This window comes from Castor canadensis, chromosome 7, assembly GCF_047511655.1.
Source record: "Castor canadensis chromosome 7, mCasCan1.hap1v2, whole genome shotgun sequence".
Classification (NCBI taxonomy): domain Eukaryota; kingdom Metazoa; phylum Chordata; class Mammalia; order Rodentia; family Castoridae; genus Castor; species Castor canadensis.
The window spans coordinates 59,926,162-59,949,878 of NC_133392.1; the positions used below are offsets into that span (position 1 = coordinate 59,926,162).

Genomic DNA, 23,717 nt, shown 5'->3' on the forward strand with positions numbered 1-23,717 from the left:
ATTTTGTTTTAGTTAACCAAAATCCTGGCTGTCTTTACTCTCTTTCCCAGTTTTCTCAGTCCTGGGTATGACACCCTCAGTTTCCTGTCCTTCTAACCCCTTGGGTCTGCACCATCCTTCCTAGACAGATGATCTGGTCTAGAGATTCAGGTTGCTGTGCCACCAAGTTCTTCCATGACCTAGTCTCTTGGCACATTTGGCAGGAGAGAGGAGGTCACCCAGCCTATTTCTCTCCTAGCTCTGATCTCTTAGAAGAAGAAGGAGCCCTGAGGTATCTAGGCAACCTTGCACATTCTGACTAATTGATGGCGTCATAGAATCCTTGAACCAGAACTGAAACTCCAAGGAGGGCTGCGTCCATCTGCGTTTACACGGGCTAGCCCCTGAAACACGTGGGGCCATGGACAGTCCACTTCTCCTCGAGGTTTACTAGGTCACCAACAGGTAAACTGTCCTCAGGGGAGCCCCTGACTTTTCCTCTTCAAAAGAGCATCTTCTTCTACATTTTGTAGCCCTGTGGTTACTTTCTCCTAGCAACCTTTGGTGTAGAAAGAGCCCCATGGCTCTGATTCTCCAGAACATGACCTCATTCCATTTGTCTTTGATCAGAAATCTTGTGTTGTCTCACTAGTAGAAAAGGTGCTCCACTGAGTAAAGACTTGGGTCTCATTCCTTCAATTGTCCCCAGAGTCTACTACTGTGGCTGGCACTGAGTAGCCATGAGCAGTTGTCTGAACAAGAATGAATGCTGAAACAAGCACTTGAATGAATGATGGCTTTCCTTTGAATCTCTCCATTCTTCTGCCTCACCAATAGGATTTGAGACTTACACACAATAGATCCTGTATAAATGATGGATGGTTCAGTGAATGTGAAGCCCTGTTCTAGGCACTGAGGACCCAAAGAAATATGACACCATTGCTGCCCTGTAAGAACTCATAGGCAGCAAGAAAGACACGTAAATATCTGTGATACAAAATGGTAAACAAGACCAAGGTAAACATGTAGTTCCTAACCATAAACCTCTGTGTATGTGTGCTAGTGCACATGCATGCACCATATATACCCTTTTGGAAATAACATGAAACCTATGGATCTTTTTTTTCAGAATAATGCGTAAAACATAAAGAATTTCAAAGGAAACCAATGGCATCGAAATACAGTTATTAAGAAAGTTCTGATGTCTTAATGCATGTGTTTGTTTGTCAGTGCATTGTATAACAAGATCCAGCAGAACCGAATAACAATCCTAATTTTGAAGTCTTATAAGTATAAGCGATATTTTGAGTTATTTGCAATAACAGCAATGAAAATATCTGGTTTCCCCTGGAGACAAAATCACAGTGGTGCTAACACTACTGTGGTTCCATTTCTCTAGACACATTTAGAATTTTCTTTGGGTTTTGTCTATGATCTTCTGTAATGTAGAGTGGGCTTTCCCTTTATCTCTTGTTAGCATTTTGAACTTTTCAACCTGAGGCCCTTTGGTTTTACTAATTCTAAGAAATGTATCTGTTTTTCATTCAAATATTTTCAATCTCTATTTTTATTTCCTCTTTCTGGCATTCCTATCATCCAGTTATTGGTACTTCTATTTCTAGCTTCCATATTGTTTGACTTTAAAATTTTCTATTTCTTTTTCATTCTTGCTGCTTACTGGGATACTTCCTCAATCTGATCTTCCAACTCAACAGTTTTTTCTTTAGCTATATCAATTCTAATAGATGAATATTCAGTGTCTTTCAAAGAACAAATGTTCTTAATTTTAATTAGGTCAACTTTTTTCCTTTTATAGCCTGTGTTTTTGTGTCCTATCTAAAAAACCCCTTTGCCTGTTTCTATTATCTTATTTTTTTCAACAACATGTTTTTTATGTGTTTCATGTGTAGTATTTCTAATTCTTTTTATAATTTCTCATCTTATTTCATGTACTTATCTTCTTCCTTACTTCATTAAGAATATCTGACATTCCTAATTTACTTTCTTGGTTCACCTGTTCTAATATTTCTCCTTCAAACAACACATATTTCTCATTTTCTTGGTATTCTTTTCAGGTAGTTTTCTTCTTTAGATGTCTGGTGAGTTCTTCCCTGAGCTTATATTCACCCAGGGGTCTTCCAGTGCTCTGTCTTAGAATGTGTCCTGGGTTAGAATTGCCCTAGGCTGAGTTCATTAAGTTCAATGAGATGGGAGAGGCTGGCTTCGAGGGTGGGAAGTTCTGATCACCTCAAATCCTCAGGGAAACACTCCTGTCAGCCCCAAGCACCATCTTGGACAGGGCTTTAGGGATTAGCCTTTAATCTATTGAGAATCAGCAGCACTGGGAAGAGACACCATGATCATGATGTTCCAGCCCAAGGGGGGAGGCTAGGTGAGCTTCACTGTTTTCCCAGTTCTGTGCCTGATCTCACTCTGCTAACTTGTCCTGGGTTATCTTCCTGTCACCATAAAGGAGCAGGAGACAGTTATCTCAGGTTACCTGCAGGAAGAAGCAGAAGCAGAATTTAATTCTTTTTTTTTTTTTTTTTTAGTGCAGAAGATTGAACTCAGTCCTTCCCACATGCTAAGCAAGTACTCTACATTTAGCTACACTCCTAGCCCAGAAGCAAATTTTAAATTGCTCTTCTGTAACCTTCACTTTCCCCTACCAAAAAATACTGGTAATTTCATAAGGGTGCAATTAATACACAGATATATGGTTACTTTTATTGTCAGTAGTAGTAATAAAAATGGGGTTTTATTCTGCACATTATTCTTCTTTGGCTTAACAATAAGCTTTATCATTTGTGTTTTTGGTTTAACAAAATATGGATGAGTCGAGTGTGGTGGTACACAGCTGTAACCCCAGCACAAGAGGCTGGCTGATAAAAACAATTTGTTTTATAGTGAACTATGGAGAGTTAAGGGACAGAGATGGGCAAAAAGTAAATCTGATGGTGGTAATTAGGCTGAGGGAGTGGAAGAAAGGACACTGACATTTCCAGTGAAATTAAAGTTTAGCCAATATCCCGGTTCCATCTTCTTGGAGCCACCAGGCCGCTTCCTCTGACACCTGCAGCACTTGCCACTTGAGCACAGGTGTGTTTAATATGTACTTTACTTCTGAAGCCTTTTGGAAGCTTCATAGTTCTACTCTGCTCACCCCCTGCTCCATACCCTTTCCCTCCAGGGCCTGGTCCTTAGCAGGCAGTGCTCACAGGGTCAAATCAGAAATCCAACATTCCTCTCAAGAGAGCTACAGCTATGTGGTTAGTCTTTGGCCCAGATTCTAGACTGTCTCTGTTTCTGAGTCTGCTTGGGAGGTCAGGGAATGCTTCAGGGTGAGGACAGGGGTGGATCACCCTGGGGTGGAAGCTTGGATCTGAACTGTTGGACAGTGTCTGGGGCTGTGCACAAAAGAGAATTGAATTGTAGATCAGCTGGGAGATTAGTGTGACAGCCTGGTGCTCTCACCCTCCAGGGCTGGAAGCCTGTGGGAGGACATAGCTGGCATTTTTTGCTTGAGATTAGGAAGTCTTTTGCTTCCTCTGTGAGGGGCTTGAATTCAATGGACTGTTGTGGTAGGGTGGTAGGATGGAGTTTCTTTGTTTTGTTTTGTTTTTGGTAAAAATGAAACAGAGATTTGGCTTGGATGTTCCGAGGTGGTGGGAAAATGAGTTCTGTGTCCTGTGTTTGGTGAGAAGCCAGTCTGGGATCATATGGGCGCATTTTTGTACAGCATCAAGAGTGTGGAGAAGCTGTGACTGCAGCCTTGGAGGAGGGAGCTGTATTGTGACTCTCCAAAGACCATCTTTGTGCAAAAAGCGTCAGAGCCCCATTTCACAGTAAGTTCTTTTGAGGTTTTTGTCTTGGTAGATGCTGTGTCATTAGTTAAGGCCAAGCAATCTCCAGATGGTGGCGTCCTGAGTGCCTTCACAGGCCTGGGGCACTGGTTGGTTGGTGTTGGGATGACCAGGCTGAGTGGCAAGCTCCTGCCTGAATGTCTTCCTGGACTTCATCCAGGCTCTCTGACATGGGGTAATCATCTTGCTACTGTCTTTCTTGTGCCTTGGAGGATGCCTGAACTCTATGCATGCATAAGTTTGAAAGAATTTTTGAAACATCTTACTGGGTTTCTTTCTTTTTTGTGTGTGGCAGTACTGGGGGTTGAACTCAGGACCTCATATTGGCAAGGCAGGTGCTCTACCTCTTAAGCCACTCTGCCAGTATTTTTTTTTTTTTTTAGTAAAATTAACAGTGAAATTTATTAGGAGAGGAACAGTGGGGAGAAAAGAGACTGTGATCTGCTAGCCCAGACTGTGATCCTCCTATTTATGCTTCTCTGCATAGCTGGGATGATATGTATGTGCCACTGTGCCCAGCCCTTGGTTGAGCTGGGAATCTCACAAACTTTTTGCCCTGGCTGGCCTTGAACTGAGATTCTCCTGATCTCCTGAGTAGCTAGGATTATAGGCTTGAACTGTGGTACCCAGCAAAGTAATGGGTTTCATTGTGACATTTTCATACATGCATATCATAAACTTTGATCATAATCACCCTCCATTATCTTGTCTTACCCCCTCATCCCCTTCCCCAACAGTCTCCCTTCTTCTTTCATGGCTTTCCCCGCCGAGGTCCACATATGAGACAGAACATGTGATGCTTGTGTTTCTGAGTCTGGCTTATTTTGTTTAATATGATAATCTCTCCAGTTCCATCCATTTTGTTGCAATGATTTTGTTCTTCTTTATGGCTGAAAAATACTCCATTTGTGTGTGTGTGTTCATTCACTGATGGGCACCTGTGCTGATTCCATGATTTGGCTATCATGGATAATGCTGTGATAACATGGGTATGGAGGTGTCTCTGTTGTTTGCTGATTTGGATTCCTTTGGGTATGTACCCAGAAGTGGAATAGCTGGATCATTAGTAGTTCTATTTTTAGTTTTATGGGGAACCTCCACATTGATTTCCATAGTGGCTCAAATAACTGACCTTCCCACCCCCTGACATCCTCACCAGCATTTGTTTTGTTTTCTGAATGATAGCCATTCTGACTGGGTGTTTGATTTTTATTTCCTTGATGACTAAAGATGTTGAACTTTTTTCATGTACTTATTGGTCACTTGTACTTCTTCATTTGAAAAGTGTCTTTTCTGCTCATTTGCCCATTTATTAATTGGATTATCTGTTCCATTGGTGAGTAATTTTTGAGTTCTTTATGTATTGGATATTGATCTCTTGTCAGATGACTAGTTGGGAGACTTCCTCCCCTCTGTAGACTGTCTCTTTGCTGTGCAGAAACTTTTTAATTTGATGCAATCCATTTGTCAATTCTTTTTGTTTTATTTATTTATTTTGAGACAGAGTCTTGCTGTGTAGTCCAGGCTGGCCTCAAACTCCTGATCCTCCTGCCTCAGCCTTCTGAGTGCTGGGATAACAGTTGTGTGCCATCTCACCCAACCCTTTTGCCAGTTCTTGCCGTAATTTCCCAAGCTATTAGAGGCCTATTCAGAAAGTCATTGCCTGTGCCTATGTCTTTGTTTCTCCTATGTTTTCCTTTAGTAATTTCAAAGATTTAAATCTTACATTAAAATCTTTGGTCCATTTCGAATTGGTTTTTTACAGGGAGAGATAGGGATCTGGTTTCAGACTTCTACATGTGGCTATTCAGTTTCCCCAGTACCATTTGTTAAAGAGGTTGTCTTGGGCAGGATATACTGGTATACGTCTGTAATCCCAGGTATATGGGAGCCAGAGGTAGGAGGATTGTCCTGGGCAAAAAAAGCACAAGACCCTACCTGAAAAATAAAGTAAAAGGGCTGAAAGCGTGGCTTAAGTGGTAGAGCACTTGTGTAGCAAGCACAAGGCCCTGAGTTCAAACCTCAGTACTGCAAAAGTAGTGGTTGGGGGACTGTCTTGCTGTCTTTTCTCCAACGTATGTTTTTGGCACCCTTATTGAAAATCATGTGGCTATAGCTGCTTGGGTTTATTTATGGGTCCTCTATTCTGTTCCATTAATCCACATGTCTGTTTTTGTGGCAGTACCGTGCTGTTTTTGTTACTCTGACTCTGTAGTATGATTTGAAATCAGGTATTATAATTCCTCCAGCATTATTCCTTTTACTCAGGATTGCTTTGGCTATTCAGGGTCTTTCATGCTTTCATATGAATTTTAGGATTGTGTTTTCTGGCTCTATGAAGAATATCATTGGAATTTTTATGGGAATTGCATTGAATCCGTAGATCACTTTTGCTAATATGGTCATTTTAATAATATTAATTCTTCTGACCCATGAACAACATGGGAGGTCTTCCATCTGCTAGTGTCTTCTTCAGTTTCTTTCTTTAGTGTTTCATAGTTTTCATTGCAGGTCTTTATTCCTAGGTGGTTTTTTTTGTTGTTGGTGGTGGTCTTGTTTTTTGTAGATGCTATGGTGAATGGGAATGTTTTCCTGATTTCCTTATCAGTGGGTTCAATACTGGTATATTAAAAAAAAAAAGCTACTAGCTAGGCATTGGTAGCTCACCCCTGTCATCTTGGCTACCTGGGAGGAAGAGATAGGATTGTGGTTCCATGCCAGCCCAGGAACCACAAATCAGCCCAGGCAAATAGTTCAAGAGACCCTAACTCAAAAAAGACTCAACACAAAAAAGGGCTGGTGGAGTGGCTCAAGTGGTAGAGAGCCTGCCTAACTAAGGTGAGGCCCTCAGTCAAACTCTAGTACCACCCCAAATAAAGAAGAAGCTACTGGTTTTTATGTTAATTTTATATCCTGTTATTTTGCTGAATTTGATTATCACATCTAAAAGTCTTTTGGTGAAATCTTTAGGGTCTTCTTAAGTATAGGGTCACATCTACATATGGGGATAACTCGACTTCTTTCCCTACTTATATCCCTTTTATTTCTTTCTCTTGCGTTATTACTCTGGCTAAAATTTCAAGCACTACATTGAATAAAAGTGGTAAGAGTGCCGGTGCTGATGGCTCACGCCTGTAATCCTAGCTACTCAGGAGGCAGAGATCAGGAGGATCACAGTTTGAAGCCAGCCCAGGCAAATAGTGCACAAGAACCTATCTCGAAAAACCCTTCACAAAAAAGGGCTGGTGGAGTGACTCAAGGTGAAGGCCCTGAGTTCAAACCCCAGTACCACCAAAAAAAAAAAAATGTGGTAAGAATGGACATCCTTGTCTTGTTCTGATTTTAGACAAAATGTTTCCAGTTTTTCCCCATTCAGAGTGATGTTGCCTATGGGTTTGTTGTACATAGCCTATATTGTGTTGAGGGATGCTCCTTGTCTACCTAGTTTCTTCAGGGATTTTATGATGAAGGAATGTTGAATTTTGCCAAAGGCTTTTTCTGCACCTATGGAGATGATTGTGTGATTTCTGTCCTAGATTCTGTTTATGTGCTGTACTACATTTATTCATTTGTATATGTTAAGCCAACCTTTCATTCCTAGTATGATAGCAATTGATCGTGATATCATGTGATCTTTCTAATGTACTGTTGAATTTGGTTTGCAAGTATTTTGTTAGGACTTATGCATCTGTGTTCATCAAAGGTATTGGTCTATAGTTTTCCTTTTTTGTTGTGTCCTTATCTAGTTTTGGTATCAAAGTAATACTGGCTTCATATAATGAATTTAGAAGTGTTCCTTCCCTTCCTTCCTGCCTTCCTGCCTTCCTTCTTTCCTTCCCTCCCTCCTTCCTTCCTTCTTTCCTTCTTCTCTCTCTTTCTTTCTTTCTTTTTTGGTATTGGGATTTGAACTCAAGGCTTCATTCTTGCTAGGAAGGTGCTCTATCACTTAAGCCATGCCTCCAGCCCTTTTTGCTCTGGTTATTTTGGAAATAGGGTCTTGCTTTTTGCTGAGGCAGGCCTTGACCACAATCCTCCTATTTTATGCTTCGTGCTGTAGCTGTGATGACAGGTGCACACCACCATACCCAGCTTTTTTCCTATTTGAGATGGGGTCTCGTGAACTGTTTTTGCCTGGTCTGGTCTCGAACCATGACTTCCCTTTCTATTTTATGGAATAGTTTGAGGAGCATTGGAGTTAGTTGTTCTTCAAAGGTTTTCTTTAAAGGATTTAGTCCTTTGCTTTTCTTTGTTGGGAGATTTTTATAACCACATCAATCTCATTGCTTATATTGATCTGTTTACTGTTTTGTTTTGTTTTTGAGGTACTGGGGTTTGAACTCAGGGCCTCCTCCTTGCCAGGCAGGTATTCTACTGCTTGAGCCACACCACCAGCCATAGTTAGGTTTTCTAAATATCCTTTTAGTTCAATTTTGGAAGGTTAACGTGTGTCTAGAAATTTATCCATTTCTTCTAGATTTTCCAATTTATTGTGGAGTATAAGTTTTCAAAATAATGCCTATTAATCCTCTGGATTTCAGTGGAATCTGTTGTAACATCTTAGTTTTTATCTCTACTTCTATTAATTTGGTTCTCTTTCTTTTGCTTAGTATGCATAAGGGTTTGTTAATTTTGTTTACATTTCCCCAGAACCAGCTCTTTGTTTCACTGATTCCTTGACTGTTCTTTTAGGCTCTATTTCATGAGTTTCAGCTCCAGCATTTATTATTTCTTTCCTTCTGCCAGCTTTGGGCTTGACTTCTTGTTTTTCTAAGACCTTGAGATGCATTACTAACTACAGGTCTCTGATTTTTAAATGTAGGCTTATATAACTTTAAACTCCCCCCTTAGAACTACCTTTGCTGTGTCCTACAGACTCTGGTATGCTGTGTTTCTAGGACTTGAGTCTAGGAATTTGCTAGTCACCCCTCCCTGTTTCTTTAATGACCCAGCAGTTGTTCAATCTCCATGTGCTTATATAGTTTCTGCTTGGTGTTGAGTTCTACATTCACTCCATTGTGATCTGATAAGATACAAGAAATTCTTTCTTTTTTTGTGTTTGTTCATACTTGCCTTATGGCTTAATGTATAATCTATTTTGGAGAAAGCTTCACGAGCTGCTAAAAAGAATGTATGTTTTGAAGTTATTGGATGAATCACTCTCTAGATATCTGTTAAGTCCATTTTGTTTATAGTGTAGTTTAACTCTAAAGTTTCTTCTTTTTTTTGCAGAACTGGAATTTGAACTCAGGGTCTCATGGTTGCTAGAAAGGTGCTCCACCACTTGAGCCATACCCTCAAACCTTTTTGCTTTGTTTATTTTTCAGATAAGTTTTTGCAGTTTTACTCAGGGCCAGCCTTGAATACGTATTCATCTACATATACCTCCTGTGTAGTTAAGATTACAGGCACACTACCATGTCTGGTTTATTGATTGAGATGGGATCTAGCTAACTTTTTTGCCCATGCTGGCCTTGAGCCATGATCCTCTTGATCTCTACCTCCTGAGTTGCTGGGATTATAGATGTAAACCACCACACCTGGCTTATTTGTTAATTTTTTGGTCTGGATGATCCATCCATTGGGAGAATGGGGTATTACAGTTACCCACTCTTAGTGTATTGGAGCCTATCTCTTCACTTCCAATAGTGTTTGTTTTATGAAATTTGGTGTACCAATTAATAAATTAGCTAGGATTTACAGATTTGAGCCACCATACTCAGCTTGTTCTAACTTCTTGACATATTGTTCTCTTTACCAATGTGTAATAATCTTTTTCTTCTGACTAATTTTGGCTTGGAGTCTACTAGGTGAGGTTTGAAGTTTGCATTTGCTTTCAGTTTCCACTTGCTTCAGTCTGTGTATGTCTTTGTTGGCAAGGTGTACCTTGTTTTTTCATATTTCTTGAATTTCTATGTTGAGATTTGTGAATATTTTAGAGTGGCTATCTCCTCCACTTTTATGAGGGAGCTTTATTTAGGGAACAGCCTTCTCTTGGCAATGTGTACTGATTCAGATTGTTGTGAAGCATTGATTTAGATTTCCAGCTGGATTTTGTAGCATAACTTCCTTTGCTTCTTTGGTGGTGATTAGTATATTTTGACACAGTGCACACTGTGTTAGAGCCCAGTGGTCCAGCTTTCTCAGTAGGTCTCACAAGAGTGGGGGTACTTCTAGTGGATGAGGCAAATGTGTAATGGACAGTGGAGTAGGTGGTGTACAACCTCTGTGATTACTCCTCTAGTCTTGTCCACAGGTCTGAAGGCACATGAGAGTGACCTGTGCTATGGTCCCTTATAGGTGTGGTGTTCACAATCTTTTTGTTGCTTCTCTCTGCTGCTGCTATAGGGATGGAGGTCCAGGAGTAGGCTTTTAGCTCCCCACCCCTAGCTGTGCCTACTTGGAGTCTGGTCATTGGCTGGTGTTTCTGTCTCCCTTATTCTTTGAATTAAAGTGTTTGTTGAAGTTTGAATGGGTTGAAAGAGAAATTAAGCTGCTCTTTTGTACTCTGCCACATTTTGCTTTCTCTTAGTTGGGTCTTTTGTTAGAATTATTCTTTGGAGTGGAACTTGTCGAGGGTTGGCTTGGGTCTCTTGATTAGGAGAAGAAATTGCATATTGACCAATTTCAGGTAAATAGAAGAGGGTGGGCTGGGCTTGAATGTGGTTCACAGGATGTGTGGAATGGTTAATGAGTGTTACACTAACCTCCCAGCTTGACAAATGAGCATACGATTTGTTGAATGTGATGAGGAACCCCAAAATGATACAAGAAACATGTTCCTCCAGAAGCCCTCTTTGGGCTGTGAAGTAGTTAATACTCATGAAAAGAAAAGATAGCTTGAAGGTGGTCCTCAAATTGCTTCTTAACCAGCCAAATCATGAATGCAGAACTTAAAAACCAAAAAATGTGAGAGATGTCAGTGACTTAGAAAACACCAGTCTGGGGTCACAGTTAGGTCCTTGTGACTTATAATACCGTCTATAGTGTGGGCCCATCTACAAAGCCAACCTCCCGACCTGGCTGAAGAGCATGTGCACATGAAGTGTGTACCATGTTTTGTTCTTGCTGTAATGAAGTCCAGTCTTCTCTTACACTTTGTTTGGCTGGTGATCGTATATTCACCAAGAATCACCAATGATCATGACCATCCTTTTACAGTCATGAGGAAGGACAAGAAGATTTGATACACAGATAACATGCAGGAATTTTCAGGTGTTGGGGTTCTTGGTCCGCTCTGAGACTGACAGCAGAGGTGGATTTGAGCAGCAGAGGTCAGAAAGATTTCATTTGTAGAGAAGAAAAGAGAAAGGCTGCATGGGGACATGCGGCAGGATGGAAACCAGTGGTCCTGTGGGTCAGGATGGGAATTGGGTTTTTATAGCCTTTTTTTATTGCCTGAGGGCAATCAGACGTTTCCTGAGAAGCAGAAGTGTCTCCCTGACTACTTATCACCTTTTGGGACCTCCTGCAGTCCACCCTTCAGATTCACCTGAAAGAATCCAGAGAACATAGGCTAGGTTTCATCTCAGACTTAAGCAGCCAGTGATGGAAAAGGCTGCTCTGCAAAGGGAGCACCGCCCACCCAAGCCTCCTTTTGGGAGGGTGATATGGTCTGAATGCTGTGTCCCTCTCCCAGATGCATACATTGGAGCCAAATCTCTGCTTGATTTATTAGAGGTGGGGCCTTTGGGAGGTGATCAGGTCGTGAGGGCTCTTTCCTAAGAGACTGGGATCCCTGCCCTTGTAAAAGAACTTCAGAGAGCTTGTTTGCCCGGTCCACCTTGTGAGGTCATGGCAGGAGGTGCTGCCTGTGAGGAATGAGCGCTCAGCAGCCCCCAGTGTGCTGGAGACTCGACCTTGGCTTTCCAGCCTCCAGAACTGTGTGCAATACAGTTCTGATGTGAGTTCTGCCTGTGATAATTTATTATAGTAGCTCAAAGGGCTGAAGACGGTGAGGGTGGGCTAGGTCCTCCTTAGTTCTCAAATAATATGCTGCTACTTCCTGGAGCCTTAATCTCTGAATTGCTAAAGTCTTTGGGTTTATCTTCTACCCCCACCTCACCAAACAACTTGCCCTATCTCTCTTCAACTGTAGACCCTATTAGATCTCTCAGGGTCTCATTTACAGATTCCTTTTTTATGTAGTGATAGAGGGAGGGAGGAAAGGAGGGAAGGAGAGAGAGAGAGAGAGAGAGAGAGAGAGTGCCGGGATCCGTGATAGTTCTAATGAGTGCATCTGTTTGACTGTAGGCATCTAGAAATAGGTTCCACACTTCAGTGCATCACAGAATGGCCAAGATGGCGTGTTAAAACACACACTGTTAGTTCTGTCCCCAGAGCTGGTGTGGGACCTGGGAATGTGCATTCAGTAGGTTCCCAGCTGCCGCTGCTGTCACAAGAACTACACTATGGAACCCGCTACCCTAGAGGACAAAGGCCAAGGCAGCCCACTCTTAGTTAAGTTTGAAATCTCAAGGTGGCAGGTGACATAGTTCTCTGCTTCTCTTCCAGTTTCTGAGCCTCTTCTTATCAAGGTTCACCTGGCCCCTGCCTCAGAGGCAGCAAAGAAAACTCTAACTCAGACCAATGTGTCCCAGTTCCAAAGTCACTTCCTCCAGGAAGCCTTCCAGGATTGGACTTCATGGCTCCTGTTCTTCTCGTTCATGACAGTCACCATAACTCATAGTTTACACTGTAATTTCTGTAGTTCCTGACTTAGGAACCACTCTCTCCTGTTTGTTAGCTACATGAGGACATGATTTAAGAAGAACAGGGAAGAGGTGGGGTGGTTGGGCAGGGATGGTTATGAGTCACCCCAGGTTGTGCACAATAGAGAGGGTGAAAGAGTAGGAGGTTTTGTCCACATAGAAGAAAGGAAGGGAGGGAGGAAGAGGGAGGGAGGTGGCCTGGGACATTCATTGGTGCTGGTTTGCCAGGTGGAGTCCAGCTCTGTGTGGTACCAATCAGAGCTTTGCCTTCTTGATACTGTGCGCCAGCCTGGGCATTCCTTTACAGACTTTAAAACCTGCACTGGTTTTATTAGCTCTGAGCTCTGAGCCTCAGAGACTGCACCCCAAAAATAAAGGGTTACAGTTCCAGGATCAAAGAGATAGAGCTCAGAATGCATCTCTGAACACAGCCACTGCTGTGCTTCCATGAGTGCATGAATTGACCTCTCTGAGCTGTGGCTTCCCCATCTGTAAATGACCTCTTCTTCCCTATGTAGTTCAGAAGCTTCCTAAGTGCAGTGCCGGACACACATCACCATCTTTACCATCACTTTCTTCCTCACCAGTGTCACCATTCCTGCCCCACCTTGGGGTTCTGTGAGGTCCCAGGGGGACAACTTCATAACCATCAAGTACTGTCTGAATGTCAAGGGCATCCGTGTTCCCCAGCCTCTGCCACAAGGCCCTCCCCTCAGGGACAACCAAGGCTGTGTCTTTCTTTCCACAGGATGCCGTGTAGGCTCTACCCCCTCCAGTCCTCTGGTGACTATTGATTTTATGACAAATGCATCTTTTGTCTCTTTCTCTTCTCAGGACTCCATCTAACCAACTTAAGAACCATCACCCCAAGCATTGTTCCTGAGGGAGGAAAGAGCCCAGCACCCACCCCCACACCGTGGGCCAAGAATCCACAATCTGGTTGCAAGGAAAGTATATGTTGTCCTTTTGGAAAAATGAGAGTGAACACAAGTGAAGAGCCAGCCGAGGTGACTCAAGCTGTCCCAAGGCAAGTAGGTGGGCGGCCCGGGCTGGGGCTGTGAACCACAGTGGTCTCGCACCCTCTCAGCTCTGTGTAAATCAGGTGCAAAAGAGACGCCCAGATCTCAGAGTCCCAGCGTTCAAATCCATGGATTTCAGCATGAGGCCCAGAAAGGGGCAAACTGTTTCTTAGGGTCCCACAGTAATTTGGAAGGGACCCAAACTCACTACAGTTAATCTGTTTGTTTGAAGTGACTGGACTGGTTTTGTTTTTAATATAATTTTCTAAAGGTAGATGCCATTCATCACAATTTGATAAATTGTAAAATGCATTCTCCCCCTGGGTACTCATTTGCCTTCTCTCCTTCCTTTTTTTTTTGAGAAAGGGTCTCACTATGTATACCCGGCTAGTCTCAAACCCCCAATCCTCCCCCACTCTCTGAATGCTGGGATTATAGACATGCACCATCAGATCTGGCTTGCCCTTCTCTATTAGCCTTGGTATGTGAATCAATGCTGTGCTTTTGAGGGACAGTGTAGTAAGGGGGGTCTGGCCAGGTGTGGTGGTACATGCCTGTAATTTCAGCTACTTGGGAGACAGATATAGGAGGATCACAGTTTGAGGCTGGCACTGGACAAAAGCGTAAGACATTAAAAAGCAAAAGCACTGGGGGTGTGGCTTCAGCGGTAGAGCTTTATACCAGCAAGTGCAAGGCCCTTTGTTGTGGCCGCACCGCCATAAAGAGCATGGGAGTGGGTTGGAGTTAGTCTGATTTCAAATCTCAGCCTTGCTAGTTATCATGTCTGACTTTGGAAAGTGACTGGACTTCTGGGAGCCTCAGCTTTCTCATTTGTGGGTGGGAATAACAATACATATGAGAGCCCTTGTGCACGGATGCCTGCAGACAGGAAGCGCGGTGTAAATGCTGTTTATGATTACCTCCAGGTGAGGTGCAAGGTGGGCAGGTCACTGGACGGTGGGTGCATCCTCTGGAACACAGGCAAACAACACAATGGGAGTCATAACTGGATAGCAATAAGGAATCCAGCCACTAGCCAAATGTGAATTAATCCTGAGTTTCTCTGTTACTAAAATACTGAGTTATCAGGATCCCTCAGTTAGACAAATGGCCCGAGAAATGAAGCATCTAATTTGAAACTGTGTCATGATATTCTAGAATATTATGGAAGGGAAACACTTGATTTACCCACACAACTCCAGAGATAGAACGGGGAAAGGAAGGAACTCTGGGGCTTGGCCCAAGGCACAAGACTGCTTGATCTAGAGATCAGTGGGGGGTGGGCGTGTTTCCACAGCATGGGTGTTGTATATCTCGTGGTTCCCTAGTGCATGCACTCCTCCCAGCTGGGAGATAGCATTCCGCATCACTGGCTGCCTTGGGAGCTCATCTGCCCTGTGTCTGACATGGAGGGAGAAGACAGGAAGGCAAAAGACCATCTTCTCTGTCACCCTACAGACCCATGGTGCTTTCAGGACACCACTGCAATAGGAAAGGGTAACAGTGATTCCCTGGAAGGTGCTTTGTGTGCTAGAGCAGCGTTTGCACTAGACTCGGGAAGCTGCTGAGTCAGAAAAAATTCAAGTGTGCATGGAATCTGTGAACCATGTAGCATGACTATGACACAATTTTTTATAAAAACAAAGTCAAGGGCTGAGTGTGGTGGTCCATGCCTGTAATCCCAGTTACTTGGGAGGCAGAGGTAGAAGGATCACTATCCGGGCAAAAGTGCAAGACCCTATCTGAAAAATAAACTAAAAAGCAAAAGGACTTGGATGTGGCTCACATGGTAGAGCACTTGCCTAGCAATCGCGAGGCCCTCGGTTCATTTCCCAGTACCTCAAAAAAAAAAAAAAAGAAAAAAGTTAAATCATACATTATATGTTCATGTCATGTTCTGCCAGCTATTGGAATTTCATCACAAGGGCTGCCGGAGCCTGGAGGGCACCGTCAGTGCCTCTGTGGAGGACGGGGAGAGGCTGGTCAAGAGGCTGGGGACATCCGAAGGCTTCACACTTCCAGCCAGTGCCCCAAGCCTTTTGGGTCACGCACTCCATCAGTAAAATGTTTTTGCTGACATGTTCCCCAGTTCACATACTTTGAGATCATATATGTTTATGATTCTACGTAACTGAGATGTCCAGACAGGCAAATCTGCAGAAAATGGATTATTGGTGCCAGCCACTGGGGGAGGATCAAATGGGTGCAGATGGTGTGGTTTCTTCATGGGTGACGGAATTTTCTAGAATTGGATAGCAGTGATGGCTGAACACCTTGTGAATCTACCTCAACCCCAGTGTGCACTTGATGATTGGTATGTAGGCTATATTTCAGTTTCTTTAATTGTGTACATTTAGAATAAGCTAAAACAATGTACACATTATAAAGAATCACCTAAAAAGTTAGAGGGTGAGATTTATTTACTTATTTGGCAGTGTTAGGAATCAAATCCAGGGCTTCAGATCATGTCAAGGCAGCACTCCACCACTTAGCTATACCCCTGGCCCCTGTAGGGTGAGATTTAAGAACTCATAAATAAGCCAGGCACCGGTTGCTCATGCCTGTGATCCTGGCTACTCAGGAGGCAGAGATCAGGAGGATCAGGGTTCAAAGCCATCCCGGGCAAATAGTTCATGAGACCCTATCTCAAAAACACCAGATAAAGGGCTGGCAGATAAAGGGCTCAAGTGGTGGAGGTCCTGCCTAGCAAGTATGAGGCCCTGAGTTCAAACCCAAGTACCACAAAAAACAAAATGAAACAAAAACCTCATAAACAAATGTTCTGATATTGTCTTTCTTCACCTCAACAAATCTCCCTGTGCTCTCCCTGGGAACCCACTGCTTTGAAGTATGTCTGAGGGGGCAGCGCCTCCAGTCAGAAGTAATGTGTGGCCTTCAGTAAAACCTGTTTTGCTTCACAACTGCTTTGAGTTTTAGCAAAATTGCCAGTAAATCAACAGCAGTGCCAGTTAGCTAACATACACTGAGTACATCCGAGGCACCACGCAGTTTATTCCAAGTACTCTGTTTATGTACAAATACCTCCAGATCCTGTGTGGCTCTATTATTTTACTGTTATCTCCATTTTATAGTTGAGGAAACTGAGGTTCAAAGAAGTTAAGAAACTTTCCCAAGGTCAAAGCTTTCACATAGCCAAGGAGGGCTTCAAACCAAGCAGCCTGGCCCCAGCACTTGCACTTGATCTCAGGGCCGCATTCAACACCGACTGTGTGCTGAGTACTCCCGTAGAGACACAAAGTGTGAGAGACACAAAGACTGGTAGAGACCCTCAGTCTTATAATCTAATTGGGGGTAGGGGTGGGGACAGTCAAATAAATATAAGGCAACGACTGACACTTGCAAGTACTGTGAAGAATATGTAAGTGCCAAATTCTGCATCTCCTCTCTTACAGAAATCCTTGGGTTGAAGGGATTAAGTATCAAATTTCACTAATGTAAATAAGTAACAGTTACAAAAAATGCACCAATTTCGTTTGAGCCTTTGAACGGGGCTCCAGCAGAGATCCCCAATGCCCAAGCCTCTGTGTGGCTCAGTGTGACACCAGGATTTAAAAGCCTGGACTCTTGCTGTCGCCTTAGAGTGGAAAGGGCCTTAAGTGGAGGCGGCTCTTCTGCATCCGGCGGCAGCATGCTAATCGTCAGGCAACTCACGTAACACACATAACACCCGTCAGTGTCCGGGAGCTGCTGGAGAATTAACAAAGTTGCCATAAATGCTGACTCAGGGCATCTGTCACTTACTGACGTCCCAGCTTTTTTGATGTGTATTTAAACACTGTATGCATTTAAGGAGTGCAACGTGATGATTTGATACATATACACTATGAAATGATGGCCTCCTCAAGCTAATTAACACGCCCATCACATCATCACACAGTTGCTTTTGTGTGTGCTGAGAACACTTATGTCAACCATCTTAGCAAATTTCAAATGCACAGTGCAGTACTGCTAACTCGTCACTGCGCTGCATGGCAGACCCCCCAGACTTCTTTATCTTATAACTGAAAGTCTGAACCCTTTGACCATCTCCCCCATGTTTCTCACCCCTCATCCCCGGCAAGCACTTTCTACTCATTCCTTGAGTTCAACTTTTTAATTAAAAAGTCTACATGTGGAGGGGCTGGAGGCATGCCCCAAGTAGTACAGTGCCTGCTTGGCATGTGTGAAGCCCTAGTTCAAATCCCAGTACCACCAAAAATAAGATTTTTTTTTTAACAGTCTACATATATGTGAGATCAAGTGGTGTTTGTCTTTTTGAGCCCAGGTTATTTTACTTAGCATAACGTCCTCTAGGTTTGTTCCTGCCGTTGCAAATGGCAGAACATCCTTCTTTTTCTGGCTGAATAATATTCCATTGTGTGTGTATGTATACCACATTTTCTTTATCTGTTCACCACTGATGGCTACTCAGGTTGATTCTGTGCTCTAGTTATTATGAATAGTGCTGTAACCTGAGTCCTAGGACAGAGGCCTAACTCTGGGGGTTCCACCATGTAAGGTCTGGTCATTTATACCAATATACCAATTAAAGAGTAGTGGTGGACTGGAGGCATGGCTCAAGTAGTAGAGTACCTGCCTTGCAAGTGTGAAGTCCTGAATTCAAACTCCTGTACCACCAAAAAAGAAGAAGAAAGAGTAGTGATAAAGGTGGAGAAAGAGGACAGAGAGCACTTCGACCCATCTTTGGGGCACTGACATGAGCTTTAGGTTTCAGCAGAGGAGGAACTAACTGGAGAGGTGTACGTAACTAAACAGTCCAGGGCAGAGCAGGACGTGGTCGGTCATTATCTCAGCTCTGGCTCTGTGAGGGTTCCAGAGATGTAAGTTGTAAGTGAGGGGAGCGATCTGGCTCCCATGAGAGGACTACTCCTGTTCCACGCTGCAGCAGTGTCCTCGTTGGGTGGGGCGGGGGTCTGTCCTGTAAGGCTCTGCTATTCTTTAAGGTAGTTTCTATCCCTTGCTGTAAAGATGTTGTCAGTCATTTGTTTTATTCCTAGAATCCCAGGTGACTTCAAAAGAGAGACTCAGAGTAAAAGAGACAGATGCAAAATGGAGGCAGGGATGCCAAGCTTTTCTCCTGCTTTTAGTTGACTTGTGGGCCAAGTGAGGAGTCGGTGCTTTTATCAAAACACTGTGCCCATCACAGTGTTGCAATGAACATGGAGTGCGGGTGTTGGTTCCAAATATTGATTCAGTTCCTTTGCATATATACCCAGAAGTGGGATTGCCAGATCATGTGTTACTTTACTTTCACTTTTTCAGGACCCTCCATACCATTTTCCATAATGGCTTGACCAATTTACATTCTCATCAATAGCACACAGCATTTACTTTTTTTTTTTTTCTTTTTGGCAGCCCTAGGCTTTGAACTCAGGGCCATGCGCTTGCTAGGCAGATACTCTATCACTTGAGCTACTCTGCCAGCCCTTTTTTGGGGTTGGGTATTTTCAAGATAGGGTCTCATGAACTATTTGTCTGGCTGGCCTCGAACCTCAGTCCTTCTGATCTCAGTCTCCCAAGTAACTAGGATTACAGGCGTGAGCCATAGGTGCACGGCACATTTTCTTTTCTTCACATCCTTGCCAGTACATGTATCTTTGTCATATTCTTGTCCTTTTGATAACGGCCCTCTTAACAGATGTGCTGTAAGAGCTCAGTGTGGCTTGGCTTTCATTCCCCTGATGGTTAGTCATGTTGAGCATCCCCTGATGGGCCTCTTGGCCGTTTGTGTGTATTTGAGAAAATGTCTTCTGTTTAGGTCATTTACCCATTTTAAAAATTAGATTATTATTATTATTATTATTTTGCTATTGAATTGTATGAGTTCCTGATATATTTGGGATTTTAACCCCTAACCAGATATATAGTTTGCAAATACTTTCTCATTCCAGAGGCTGCCTTTTCATTTTGTTGATTATTCCCTGTGCTGTACACAAGGTTTCCATTTGAGGTAGTCCTGCATGTTTCTTTTTGCTCTTGTTACCTGTGCCTTTGGTATCATATTCAAGTGAATAGGGGTTCTTTTTTTCGGGGGGGATTAGGGATCAAACTCAGAGCCTCAAGCGTTCCAGACAAGTGCTCTAACACTGAGCAATGGCCTTAATTCCTGAATAGGGATTTTTGAGTTAGCTTTTTGTAAATTATAAAATTTATACCTAGTGATGCCAGTGAAAATGAGGAGATCTAGTCAGTGGCAGTAGCTCAAGTCTAATCCCAGCTACTTGAGAAGCAGAGATCAGGAGGATCACAGTTCAAGGCTAGCTTGAGCAAAAAGTTTACAAGACTCCATCTCAATTACTATGCTGGGAGTGGTAGTGTGCACCTGTCATCCCAGCTACACAGGAAGCATAAATAGGAGGATCGTGATCTAGGCTGGCCCAGGTATAAACACAACACCCTGTCTCGAAGCTAGCAAAACAAAAAGGGGTGGCTCAAGTAGTACAGTGCCTGCTTCATGAGTGCAAGCTCTGAGTTCAAACTCCGGTACAGCCAAAAAAAAAAAAAAAAAAGAAAGAAAAAGAAAACAGAGAAGATATCTATATGTATATGAAAAGATTTCCGCCATATATTATTCCATGGAAAAAAGTAGATTTAAAAAGAATATTATAAAAAAACAAGGAACATTAAAGCATAGTTCTATTTTTATGTTCTTAATGGTATGTAATTATCTAGAAAAATGTAAGGAAAACTATATTTTTCTTTTTTCCTGAGACAGGATCTTGCTGTGTAACCCAGGAAGGCCTTGAACTCTTAATCCTCCAGCCTCTGTCTCCTTTTTTTTTATTCATTTATTCATAAATGCATACATTGTTTGGGCCATCTCTCCCCCCTTCCCCCTACCCCCTTCCTCTCTCCCCCACCCCCCTTGCTTCCAGGCAGAACCTGTTCTGCCCTCTTCTACCTCTGCCTCCTGAGTACTGGGATTACAGTTATGCACCACCACACCTGGCTAGAAGTTATTTCTTTAGAAGTAAATGTAATTTTAATTTTTACTACTCGCTTATATTTTCTGACTTTCTTTTATGAGGACTGTGCATTACTTTTATAATTAGAAAAATAATTATCCTGAGATTTTCCCTACTCTGTTTAAATTAGACAGATGAGGGAAAAGGAAGATGGTAATGAAAGTCGTAGTTCTGAAATTTTTGCCTTTTGAAGATGCATCCATTTCTATTTCTATTGGATTTCTTCCCTGAGCACAACTCAGTTCATATACAGAGGAGCCTGACGTCAGTGATGAGATTCTACCCCAGCAAGACTCCAGGGAGTTTCTTCTAGAATAATATCCTAGCTAGGCGCTGGTGGCTCACGCCTGTAATTACTCAGGAGGCAGCGATCAGGAGGATCGTGGTTCGAAGCCAGCCCAAGCAAATAGTTCATGAGACCCTATCTCAAAAAAAAAAACTATCACAAAAAGGGCTGGTGGAGTGGCTCAAGGTGTAGCCCCGGAGTTCAAACATCAGTACTACAAAAAAAATTTTTTTAAATAGAATAATATCCTGTTAGAAACCTTATGACATTTTACCGGGGTTTATGGATCCTTCTAGAAACACGTTTGTACTCTGTCCTAGGTCCTCAGTATTAGGTTGTCTCAGTTGGTTAGGACAAGAATGAGACTGGAGACTCTGACCTACCTCTTCTGAACTTGACCTTTCTCTAGGCATTGGAGACACTACTGCTAAGAGCAGAAGACAGCAAGAAGGGATCCAAACAGAAGTACCTCCCCATCATGGGGCAGAATTGCCAAAGGACCAAGGTAAGCTCCCAATTGCTTCCCCTCACTTCTCAGAGGATCCCCTGTGCTGTAAAGGTTCCATGTGCCATTGTCTTCTCAGCCCACTGTCTCTGGCAGGGAGCCGTGTTGGGCTCCATCTTAGGGGAGGAAAAGCCCAGACCCTGGGCATAGCAGGAGCACATCACCAGGCAGGGAGGATCCCTCAACCCGCCCTGCCTCTCTCTCAGTGCAGGTTAACCTCTCACCCAAGCCATATGTTTCTTGCCTGAGGGAGCAGGCTACCTGGCTGATCACTTGGACAGTTGGGCCATGAAGGTCTGAATGCAGATGGTAGGCAGGAGTCTGGCTTCTCCTCCAAAAGCCTTCTGGCTGGATTTCCTGTGGCCTTGTACAGGCAGCAGCTCACTCTTACATCTTGGAGAGAGTTTTGCTTCTCCCTGGGGCATCGAATCAAACTTCAGAGAATGGCCACCTAACCAGTTATGTTCTGAGCAGCTGGCTCCTCTGAAGCCCACCCTTGCTGCACATGGGGCCCTGGAACAAGGACCACAGTTATTCCTGTCACGGATTGGGGTAGGAACTTGAGCACAGCAGGGTACAAGCCCAAGGACAAACACAGGGATCTCTTTCTTTCTTATGAGTGCCCTGGGGACCAGACTCTCAGAGCTGAAGGGGCAGTGGCCTGCCTGCTTTGTAAAGACCTCCCTTGTCATCCCTCAGGGACAGAGTCATCCCAATTAGCCTCAGAAAGTTGGAAGTAGAAGCCCTGGGAGCTGTTTTGGATCAAAGGACCAAAGTGACTCCTCTCAGTCCTGCAGGAGTGGTTTAGATGTTACCTTTGTCATCTCCGAGAGGGCTTTGCAAAGTCCAGTTCAGATATGTCCTTCCTCCCTCAATAGGGCTCAGAGAGCCCTGAATTTCTTCCTGTGTCTAAAACCTGAGTAGGTTGGTGGTATGGCTCAAGTGGTAAGAGTGTCTGCCTAGCAAGTGTGAGGCCCTGAGTTCAAATCCCTGTGACACCAAAAAAAAAAAAACAAAAGGATAATATGGTAACATAACTCTACTACATACATTATAAAACCAAACAACAACAACCAAAAAAACCCAAAAGAATAAAACCCAGGTGGAATCTCTGAACCTCATTCCCTTTGTCCAGCCTAGGGCACCTGCTTAGATTCCAGTGGGGAGTGGAGGCCCCTAAGACATAAATCTGAGGCACCTTCTCTTGGAATCCCTCCCAGCTCTGGGAGATCTACTCTTTGCTACTTTTCTATCTCTCTCTTTTTTTTTTTAATTCATATATGCATACAATGTTTGGGTCATTTCTGCCCCATTCCCCCACCCCTTTACTTTTCTATCTCAATAAACTCTTCCAAGCTGGGCACAGGTGGCTCATGCCTGTAATCTTAGTTACTTAGGAGGTAGAGATCAGGAGAATTGCGGTTTGAAGCCAGCCTGGGCAAATAGTTTGTGAGATCCTATCTCACAAAAAAAACAAAAAAAAACAAAAAAAAACAAAAACCCATCACAAAAAAGGGCTGGTGGAGTGGCTCAAGGTATAGGCCCTGAGTTCAAACCCCAGTACCACAAATAATAATAATAATAATAATAATAATAATAATAATAAAACTCTTTTACTTTACACACACACACACAAAAGACATAAATCTGAAGCCTCCTCCTTTTCTCTTCCTTTGCCCCACACCCCAGCTGCAGTGGAAAATAGTTTTGCCTGCTCTGGGAAAGAGAAGCATTTGACTCCCAAGCCGTGAGCTTTGTCTGGGATGTCATTGCTGCCTTCTCACAACCTTCTTTACCCCTTCCTGTGCTCCTGACTGGATTTGCCAGCCACATGCAGAATGCTACCAAGAGTTTAAAGCAGGCATGTCACCGGTGCCATGTGGCAGTCAGCAGACTTGGGCACTGGTCCTCTGAGGCATTTGGGGGTCCAGAGAGAGATGCATGGGTTCTGGAGCCTCAACCCAGGTGTCAGAAATTGAGTAGCCTAGGGTAAGAAGTTATAGTTCTTGTTGTCCTATGTCTCTGCCAACTGATAGTCTTTTGCTGTAGCTGGTAGAGTCAGCCTTCTGTACTCATGGTTTCCATGTATGTGGATTCGACTAAAGGTGGATCGAAAATATTCAGGAAAAACATTGCTTCCACTGAGCATGTTAGACTCTTTCCTTGTCATTATTCCCTAAACAATACAGTAATGGTTTCTATAACAGCATATTGTGTTAGGTATTAAAAGTAATCTACAGGTATTACTTATAATCTAGGTATTATCTAAAGTCTATAGGAGTATTGCATAGGTAATATGAAAATGCTATGCCATTTTATATCAGAGACTTGAGCATCCATGGGTTTTCTTATCTGTGGGAAATTCCTGGCA

At 43.2% G+C, this 23,717-nt stretch overlaps 1 protein-coding gene across 1 annotated transcript in view; it reads left to right on the top strand.

Annotated features, from left to right (window-relative positions):
- Positions 1–23,717, top strand: part of Hkdc1 (hexokinase domain containing 1) — a 65,065-nt gene that overhangs the window by 40,874 nt on the left and 474 nt on the right. Inside the window, exons 19-20 of the transcript XR_012449733.1 lie at positions 13,385–13,577; positions 21,251–21,346. The gene's annotated coding sequence lies outside the window, so the exon portion shown is untranslated. The remainder of the gene's footprint in view (positions 1–13,384; positions 13,578–21,250; positions 21,347–23,717) is intronic.